This window comes from Glycine max, chromosome 7 (assembly GCF_000004515.6).
Source record: "Glycine max cultivar Williams 82 chromosome 7, Glycine_max_v4.0, whole genome shotgun sequence".
In the NCBI taxonomy this organism is placed as follows: domain Eukaryota; kingdom Viridiplantae; phylum Streptophyta; class Magnoliopsida; order Fabales; family Fabaceae; genus Glycine; species Glycine max.
The window spans coordinates 30,907,503-30,918,520 of NC_038243.2; positions in this window are offsets into that span (position 1 = coordinate 30,907,503).

Here is an 11,018-nt window from a genome sequence, read left to right on the forward strand (position 1 = left end):
TTTTGTAATGTTAATGGAGGAGAATAATTTAGTTTTACCTGTAGGTACCTGCCTTCACCTTGATGGAAACCCAATACCTGTTGTTAGAAGGCACTGAATCAATGGGAGTTTGTATGGTAGAGAAGTTTTCATGCCCTGATGCATCCACCAATATTGACCTGGAAGGTAAGTGTTTATTTCCAACTTTTCTATAAACCTGAGCATTAGCTACCACTGCTCTCAAACCCGCCAAGAGAAAGAGACACACAAAGCAGCACCAATGAGAAAACATGATGATGGATCAAAAAGATATAAAGTAATTGATGGAATGCTGAGAAGATTAAGAAGTAATAGGAAGAGCCCTCACACAAGTGGTGACAAGGCACAACCTTGTTTGCAAATCAATTGAAATCTACAAAAAATGATCTCTGTATTTAAAGAACAAAAAAATTCTATGTTGTGTGGAGGGTAAGTTAATAAAGTCAAAGCGGAGGGTAATGCAATTACAACGTTATTTAATCATGGGCATCCTATTTAATTCTTATAAATAAATAATAATACAAATTTTGTGAATTTTAGGAATAATGTAAACATGTTTATTTCGATGTTATGAAATTTTACCTATATTGGTTCACTTGCCTCTTTGGTTCCCCCATCTTGGGATCACATTTTATGTCAATGATATGTTACTAATTAACCGAAATTAGGGTAGGCAAAAAGCAACTAATTAAAAGGTGATGCCGAATGTCGGACATCAATGTGGTATTCATATATTTGACTCCCAACTTTGAGAGACAACAAAATATGCTTTTGGTGTGCCCTTTCTTTTATCTAGAATAATCTTATTTATGTCAGTTGATTCTGGATGATTGTATCCTATTTATTATCTAAAATAAAATAAAGACTTTTAAATTTGAATGAAAATTTGACTTCAAAATTTCATATGAAAAATATTGTCTTTAAAGATAAACTAGTTGATAAACCGTGCGTATGCACGGGTCACTTGTAATTTATTTTGTACGAATTTTAATTTATTCAATAAAACAGAATAAAAATGAACACAAATATGTGTAATATTAATAATAATTAGATTATTTGTATTTCATTGACGAAGATAATATTAGTAAACAAAAGAAATAACCTAAACTTACTTTAGTCACTATCACTATCATTGTTATTCCAATTCTTTTGTCTTCTAATAATAATTTTCTAAATTTGTTCATGATGTCTGTAGTAGAATGAGATTTCATCACCATGAGAAAAATTACCGTCTTCAAGGAATTGATACCAAGGTTACAGAACATATGTTTGGTCAATTCCAATATCAAGAACAATAACATTCCACTGTAACGGAGGTCCAAATTTTTTAAGGATTGTCATGTGGTGATCGCAGACATTTAGATGTCTAGTTATACAGTTTGGAAGATTCTGCAAAAGAAGATAAATAATAATAATAGTTAGTTTTGTATTTATATGAGTCATAATAATTTTTTTTTAAATCATTACCAAAGGTTGCGGTTTGTCAATTATTGATTGTGTTATTTCAAGTGTCCAAATATGTTGTCTGGATATCATCCAGGGTCTTCCGGAAGTCTGGTGTTCCAGCGGTGGACTGAAATGAAGGTCGAATATTGAGATGTAGTCGATTGCAAAGGAATGGATGATGGTGGATTCATAAATCGCCAATTCTTTTCTAAACTGTTTCAGTCCTTCAGCAAAAAAGATTTTTTCCCTTATGGAGTCTGAGTTGGATTTGATATATAAGTCCATTATATTTGAAACGGGCATATTTGGGATATTCTGGTGCCCACTCAATGTGGTAAAAAAACGGGACTTTTATGATGTCCTGCAAGAAAATATTGAGTGTAAAATTATAATAAATAAGCTGGGAAGAAAACCAAAAAGAAATGAGTTTTAATCCAATATTACCCTGTCATTGTGGAATGTGGCTCTAAACTGCATGATTGCTGGTTTTCTGATAAATGGAAGTTCTACCTAGAATGAGATTGGACATAAAAACCAATATAGCTGTATTATTCTGATAGATAATAATCAAAGATGTGGAGTTAGGAAGAAACAAAGCAATAAAGTTTAATCTATGAAGCCGATACAGAAAGTGTAAATATGGTTAGTCATTTTAGAGGAGTAAAATTGTCGAACAATATGCTGAATTGATAGAAAAATGGTGTCTATCCATGTTCTTCCTCTCTGCTGAAATTTAATTGAAACAAAGTATAAAAGCTATTCGAGAATAAAACAACTGATGGTCGCATCAACATAGTTTCATCTTAGACATTTCGTGCTGCAGTAATTTCATATTTATTTGCTGCCTATTTGATTGCTTATGTTTTACAGACCATGTAATATCCATCTTATCTTAAGCTTGATTAGCATCACAAATTAGCCATCTTGTTGTACTGGTTTTTTCACATTTAATTCAATTATATTAACAACTTTGTTAGACACTTAACTCAATTCTAATCTTTTGTCGTGTTCATTTAGTTATTTAAGCCTCTATAGACATGTGTAATTCTAGATTAGGACATTTAGATGGATATTACCTTGTACAATTGTTGATCAAACATACAGGGAATTAAAGAGAATTAAAGTTTAATGGAATGTTTTAAAGATATATGTAAGAAAAAGTAATCTTGAGTTGGAGTGTTTTGATTGTTATGCTGATAGAATGATGAACAACAAAATTTAATGAGGGAGGTTAACATGCACAAATAAACAAGATATGAAAAGAACAGTTGAAATAATCAGTATAGTTGATAGTATGAAATTATTTAATATGGTTTCATGAGCTAGGAAATTCAGTTAAGATCTAAGTTGTGATATGGCCGTTTTAGGAATGGGCGATTAGAGTAAGCAAGAATAGGAATGAAATCTAAAAAGCAAGAAAGGTTGAAGTTAAAGCAAAGCCATAACAAAATGGAAGGTGTAAGCAGGCGAAAAAATCGAGTGGAAGTGATGAAGATACAAAAATGATCAACAAACTGAGAAAAGACCAAAACAGAGGAAGCAGGGTTAGAATAGTTGAAGCAATGCTGGAGAATGCATTCCAACATGCATGAAACAAAAAACGAATTTCCAAAGCAGACAAACTGAAGGTCATAGGAAAACAACAGTCCAAATAATTGATATAGTTCCTCATGTAGAATAATTTTAGACATGTCAAATGGATGTCAACTATAAAACATAAAATATATGGGTGCATGCATTCAAAACATTAATTGAGAGAGAAGAAAAAGTCGGTAAGGATTCCACAACCAAGTGAGGAAATTTGAAATGTAGATAATCAATTTCATCATAGAATCAGAAATAGAAGTCAAAATCAAAAAGAAGAGTCAAGAATTTTACTTCGTTTGAAGCAGTTGATGAGTCTGAACTCATAGTCGGAGCCCAGTTGCTGTTGTTTTTTAGCAAAGTTGAAAGAGGTGAATGTTTGTAAGGAAATGATGTTTGTGTTATAAATTAGTTAGTAAAGTGCTAGTTAGCCAACAGATGTGACGTGAGACGTGGCAAGTAAATTGGAAATCGTGGAATATTGAATGCTGGTCCAGCAGATTGGACATGTAGGGGCAGTTGAATTTTGGTAATAGTTAATTTGTTCCCTTACACCACGGAATGCTGTAAATTATCCAAGAGCTGAATCATGGTTTAGATCGTGTGTCTATTTTTTTTTCTTTTACCTTCTGCTTTTCCTTCAGTGGTTGAATGTCTTGAGCAATATATATATCTTAAAAAATGTAGGGAAGCAAAAGTGTTGTTTGTACAAATGCTGATGATTTAATGGAAGACCTGAAATATGGTGTAATTGATAAGTATTAGATGATATTTGTAAGAAATAAGTGTTTGTAAAAAAAAAGTTTAACTTGTTTATTTTCATGTAAAGAATTTAAAGATTAAATATCTTTTTTAGTTTTTTGTTTAAACGTACTTACAGTATTTCATAGTAAATTTGGTATTCTAGAAATGGCTAAATATTTTATCAATGAATATATGGTATAAATATAGTTTGTTTTCCTAAAATCATGTTAATTAAATAATGTGATTTAAGTTATTTATGTATTTGCTGGACAATAGCATTTATCGAATGATTCAACTTGCCGTGGATGATTGTTAACATTGAATGTTGGCTTTCTATGATATGCATTATATATATATATATATATATATATATATATATATATATATATATATATATATATATATATATATATATATATATATATATATATATATATATATATATATATATATATATATATATATATTGTTGTTGTTGGATTGCTGGACAATTATTGAATGAAATATCAGGAAAATAGATTTGCCTTAGACATTTGCATTCTCTATTAATGTTAATTCAAAGAGTTTTAGGATGCCAATGGTTTCAGGATTTGGTGTAGTTATTGCAGGTGATATTGATGCAAATTCAAAGACATATATTATTCTTACTGCAAAATTATGTGGTTGATGGTTCATGTGGAATTTTGAGGCTTCTATGTCCGTGTATGAAGAAGGGAAATATGAGAAGTCAAGAAATCCTGATGGGACAATAACCAACAAAGGGATTATAATTGATGGCAGATATATTGAGCTCTATGATTCACAATTGAAAAAAATACAGGAAGCACATTTAAATATTGAATGGTGTAAGCAAAATACTTGTATCAAATATTTATTCAAGTACATGAATGAAGAATATGGTTTTGCCTATATCTTGAACTTCTGGCTTAGCAAAAATGGAGCTATCATATGTAGGAACTGGAATTGATGTGTCGAAAGTTGGCAGTTATAATTTTGTATCTAACTGCATGCTAGAGAATGAATAAGCAACTATCAAATATTATAGCATACAAACTAATCATTGAGAATATATATGAAATGGATTAACCTTTTAAGATTTGCAAAGACCTCTTTGAAGACAACATTGGTTGTAGAATTTGAATTTTTTTTTGTCTTTGTCATGTATTAAAACTTTAAGGCCTTTTTTTGATTTAACCCTTGACAATGCCACATATAATTGTCCATGTGAGAAGACAAGTTTAGGTAAATAAAGGCCCACTGAGGATAGTGATTGACCTTGAGACTTGTTAATTGTCATTGCATAAGAAAACATTATTGGGAACTGTCTTCTCAAAAGTTTAAAAGGCCATGGTGATTGTGAAGGAGACATAGACATTCTTGGAATATAAACATTCTGACCAATATTTTTGCCAGAAATTATATTAGCTGCAATCACATGTTTAGCTAAGTTTGTAACAATTAATCTAGTGTCATTACATAGTCCTTGAGTTTGGTCTAAGTTTCTCAACAACATGATAGGTGATCCAATTTTGATTTTGATGTTATGATTCGATAGACCGGATGTTTTTAATGAATTAAGAAATTCTGTTGTTAGTGATCGAAAATGAGAACTCTCTAGTGTTTCTGATTTGTCTACATAATCAACACTTAGATATTCCATTTGGTCACCTGTGATTTTTTATCAGGTTATCATATCTCGGATAAAGAATAAAAAGAGTAAAAAATTAGAAGATTAGTATGGAGAAAAAATATTTAATAAATTTGATTAGTAATCCTGCAGAATGTTTGATAAGAATGACATAGAGTCCAAATTTATATATAATAAGAATTAGATTAAGTATGTTATAATCACCTGGTATCAATGATAGTATATAATCATTAACTTCTTGTACGATTTCATTTGTGGAAGCTAATATAGCTCTGGTTTGAAAGCATTCAGGATTGGTATGATGGCTAGATAAAATTGGAAATGTAGAATTAACTATTAACTTCTTCTTTGTCTGTTGCATCTGTATTGGCTTCTAAACGCATGTTCTTCGACAGTGTCAAAACATGGCAATGATTCCATAGATAAGATGAATTAATAGTTGAATTAACAATATCAAAGCGGCTACCCCTAGGAATGACTGGCAAAACCTGCTAGAAATCTCCACCAAATAGCATAACTTTGCCACCAAAGATTTTATCAGAACTTGATTTCGCCTTAATAACATCTCTTAGACTTTGATCAAGTGCTTCAAAACAGAATTTGTGAGCCATAGGGGCTTCATCCCAGATGATAAGACTTGCTTCATTCAATAATTCAGCCAATTGTGTTCCTTGATGAATATTGCATGTCGAGTCTTCAAATATAGGAACAAGAATTTTTAATTTTGAATGTGTTGTTTTTCCTCCAGGCAATAACAAAGAAGCTATGCTGCTAGAAGCAACCATAATAACAATTTTATTGTCAGCTCTCAATGAGGCTGCAAGTGTCTTCCAAATAAATGTTTTTGTTGTTCCTCCATATCCATATAAGAAAAACATTCCACCTTCATTTTTATTGACAACCTGAATAATTTGGTTATAAATTTGTGCTTGTTGGTCTGTAGGCATAAAGATTGTTCTGGTTTTAATAACAGGTTGAAATTCTAGAGTGAAACACAAGGGAGGAAAAAAAGGAAGGCACGTTAGTACAATAAATAAACCTGTCATTTGAGAAAAAAGGTTAAGGAATTCGAATCTAAGTTCTTCATTGTTGAAATTCAGCTCAAACAAAATGAGGTGGTTGTCTGCATGTGTTAGTAAATTTGCGTTCTCAGGATATGGCATGGAAGGATAGTCTTTAAGTGATCTTTGATTGGCTAGTAACAAATTTTCAACTTCAAACAATACCAGATTCATCAGATTGGAGTCATCAATATGTAATCCTAAGACATTTGAAAAGGAAGTTAGATAATGTTTATGATTAAAGTTTTCTATGTCAAGCTATATGTAAGCCAACCTAGAGTGTTTGATGATCTGCGATGACTATATACAATATCATCACTTAACCAATGCCAAGTTTTTTCCCATACTTCTTCAGGTTTGTTCATGGTACCTGTCAAAAGTAATAATACAAAAAGATTCCTTAGATAAGGTGCTGAGCCCCAGTCTTTTGCTTCCTGGATTGCAGCAATGAATTCTCTATCATCCTGTAAAAAACCCATAGCAAAACATGCTTCTTTACAAGTAGAATATTCAGCACCATCAACTGTTCTGATATCTTCAAATGAGATTGGTCATCTACAGACAGTCAGAATCATCCTTAAATAAAATAATTCCCCTATAGTTGGAGAAACCCATTGAAGTCTGCCAATAGTATAACCCTTTTTCCTAAGTTTCCAACATCGTTGTTTCTGGTTATACACGAACTTAGTCACAAATTCAGAATAAGTCAGGTTTTTACCTTCAACAAAAGCTTGGTTTGTATTCATCCAAGCTATAAATTTTGATTCAGAAATGCTTGGGTTAGAGAGGAGATCATCAATATCATCTTGGTCTTGGTAGAGAACGCTATGTTGGCCTGGAGGATGGAACTGTAGCCTCTCTACAGAAGGTTTTCTACCATGTATTGGAAAACCAAAGATCCTCCAAGCTGATTCACATGGAGAAATGTATTTGTAATAAAAAAAATATTTAAAATACAATCATAAGATGATTTACATATTAAACTTGGTTCATACCTGCAATCCAGATATTCCTTGATTTCATCATTTGGAGTGTTTGCAAGCGGAACTGTTTCATTGTCATCATGTACCATCACAGCCGTAACTCTATCGTATCCTTTATTGATGTACTTGAATAAATATTTGATAGAAGTGCTTTGGTTGCACCATTCAATATTTATATGTGCTTGGTAATTTTTCAGCAATTTTGGATTGTAGGGTACAATACATCTATTATCAATTATAATACCATTCTTGGTTATTGTCCAACCAGTATTTCTTCTACGATATATAGGATAACCATCTCCATCTATAAGAGTTGTGGGCTGAAACTTTTTTGGATAAAATCGACTACATTTTCCTTCCTTCATGCATGGAGATGCATGCCTCAAAATTCCACATAGACCATGAATCATGTGATTTTGGACTAATTTATAGAGTTCTGGATCATCTTTCTGTGAAGGTATTTCTGCAGATATAATATTATCAATATTGTTTGGAGATGAATATTTGTTGTTGGCGTGTAAAAATAACAATAAATGAACATGAGGAAGCCCTCGTTTTTGGAATTCCACTGTGTACATGTTTGTAGTTGTAACCAAATATGATTAATAGAAAGGTATTAAAGAAAACATAATTTACAATAAATTGCTTATCTATTTGTAGCACTACAAATAGGAATTAGCATCAACTTACATGCGACGACTTTGCCTAGCAGGTGATTCTTTGTAAGGTCTGATAACATTTGCTCATATTTAAGCTTGAAAATGCGGGAGATTATTTCTGGCTTATCTATTGATGTCAAATTCAAAGGTGTCAGGAGCCTATGAATTTCAGGCCAATTTGGATTGCAGGTAAAAGTAATAAAAAGATTTGGGAAGCCTACGTGGCTGCATATAGCTATGCCATCAAAATAAAGTTGATCCATGTAACGTGGGCTGCCAACAAAGGTTGAAGGTAAGATAATCCTCTTGCCTTGGCCTAAACCTTCTATATTTCCAGCTTCGGATGATTGCTGCAAGCTACAGAAATTATCAACTCTGAGTTTCTTTTGGTTGTTTCTAACATAGGAGAGTCTTTCGGATTCAATCATTGTGTATCCTTCAGCAACAAATTGCTGGAATAGTTTTCTAGAATGCAATAGAGTTTGACCTTCATTGGGTCTGCATTATAATCTATAAGCAAACCACTCTCTCATTGTAAGACGATTCCTTTTTCTTCTTTTCCCGCTTAATGTATCACGATGTAGAATGCCAGTCCTATATCCATCTTCTCCATAAGGAAACAATAGAGGATATTGTAGAGCTAGATAACTACAATGTAATTCATGTATCCTCTGCAATTGCCCATTTTGAGTTTCAACAAAAATATCTCTGTTCGAATTTGCATCAATATCTCTTACAATAAGTGCAGCAACTTCTAGGACACTTGGTATATTATACGTACGACCATCTTTTTCTCGACCAACAATCAATTTGAGTCCGACACTATGCACTTGAGTGTCTGATAATCTATCCCTTGCCATCCTAAAACTTTTTGCATGAACATTGTTTTCATCCAGCATTTTTTGCAAATTTGAGACAATATGTGCCTCTATTTCATTATAGTGGCTGAAAATCCAGATATTCAAATATATCAAAAATTAAGAGGATGTTAATGTAAAATAAACAATGGACATCAATCAAAATCAGGGATCTTATATTGGCACTGTGTTGTTAACTACCTCATGATGTTAATTCTATTTTGAACTTCATTTTCTGTTTCATAGATATATAATTGTGCAAATTTAGGTTCTTTTCCAGGCATTGGTAATAGACTTCCAATTCTATGATAGGGTTGACCCTGAATTCTGATTGTAGGAGGACCTCTGGAATGACCAATTGTTTTGTCAAATTTAATACCAGTAGAAGTAAATGCGAACATCATGTTATAAGTTCTTATGTTCTGTTGATAATTTTTTGCATAAGCTGTATTTTGCTCAAATAGAAGTTGCTGTAGAAATTTAGGTGGATTCTATAACAATGGAAGTTCAATCTTGCCATCTCCACAACATAGGCTAAATCGTGGGCTTGAGGCATTTGAACGTTTTGATATGTTTTCATGATACCACATTTTAGCATTACAATGTCTACATTGTATGAGCTGGTCACCAAGATCAAAATATTTTGGAATAATAACATTAGATATTAGACCATAACCGTAAGCATCGAGAATTTTTTTTATAGGAATGACTAAAATAGATATAAGAACATTAACTGGTAGAATACTTTAGAATATGTTTTATTGTGTCATTTAAAAAACAAAAAAAATTGTATAAGACATTTACCTCCTGTGTCCATTGAAGAATCATGATGCGAGGATTCACAGTTTGGATATCGAACTGAAGAAATAGTCTCAGATTCTACGAAAGTTGCAGTTAGGTATTTTGATTAGAAGTGAAATTAATAAGCAAATGAAGGAGATTTGTAATCCTACCTTCTGCTGATCCAGAAGTCTCATTCTCAGATGAATCGCAGATATTAACTTCAAAACATAAAAAGCATGATAGAAATAACAAATAATGATAATGATTCAATCCGAATGCTGAAATGACATGCATTGCTATAATCTTGCATCAAATCTATGAATTTCTTACCTTTTAACAACAAACTATATATGGATATTGTATCAACATAATTTACTGATATGAGCTGAATGTAAAGATATAAAAATGTTAACTTTGATAACACACAATGATCTTCAGCATCGTGTGGAGCTCGATCGGCAGTTGCATGAACACTATGAGGTGGTGTCTTTGGTTGGTTATAATCATCTTCAGTGTGGGATGAAGCTGGATTGAGACTTGCATGGACACTATGCTGAACATCAAGATGGACTTTTTGTTGTCTAATACGTTTTCTATTGCTCCTGGCTTTTGCTAAATCAGACTTGCTTATAAATCTATGGTTTTCCATGTTCCTATTGTGTTCAGTTGATGATATTGTAGTTTATATTTGGATACTGGAGTGTTGTTGGAAGGAACAATTATATTGCAAACTCAAATGGTAAAAGACATAAACAAACAGCGAGGATTGTTGAGGACATTGTAGTTGAACTTTTTTTGGTTAAAGCTTATTCAAATGAGCTCTATCATAATTAACTTAAGCAGTAAGTAATGAAATGCAACTAAAAGAGTGTAATAGCAAATTTGGGATTTACAGCTGGCAAAATCTGGATACTTTTAATTTAAATAGTAATGACATATGTACCTATAGACATGGATTGGTAAGATTGATAAGAAACTTCATATCAAATATGTTGCGAGCAATAGAAGTAGCATTCATTCATTGATAAAATATTTACCCTCGGCTTCTTTAAAATCATATCTTGTATAATACTTACAAACTTAACGACATTACATGATGAATACATGACAGCCATATTTGTTTCTTCTTGTATACATGCGGAACTGGATACCAGATTTTGCTTGATATATATAATAAATTGACTTAAATTAAATTAAACTCAGGCTATTAAGCTCGATACAGGTGTTGATCAATA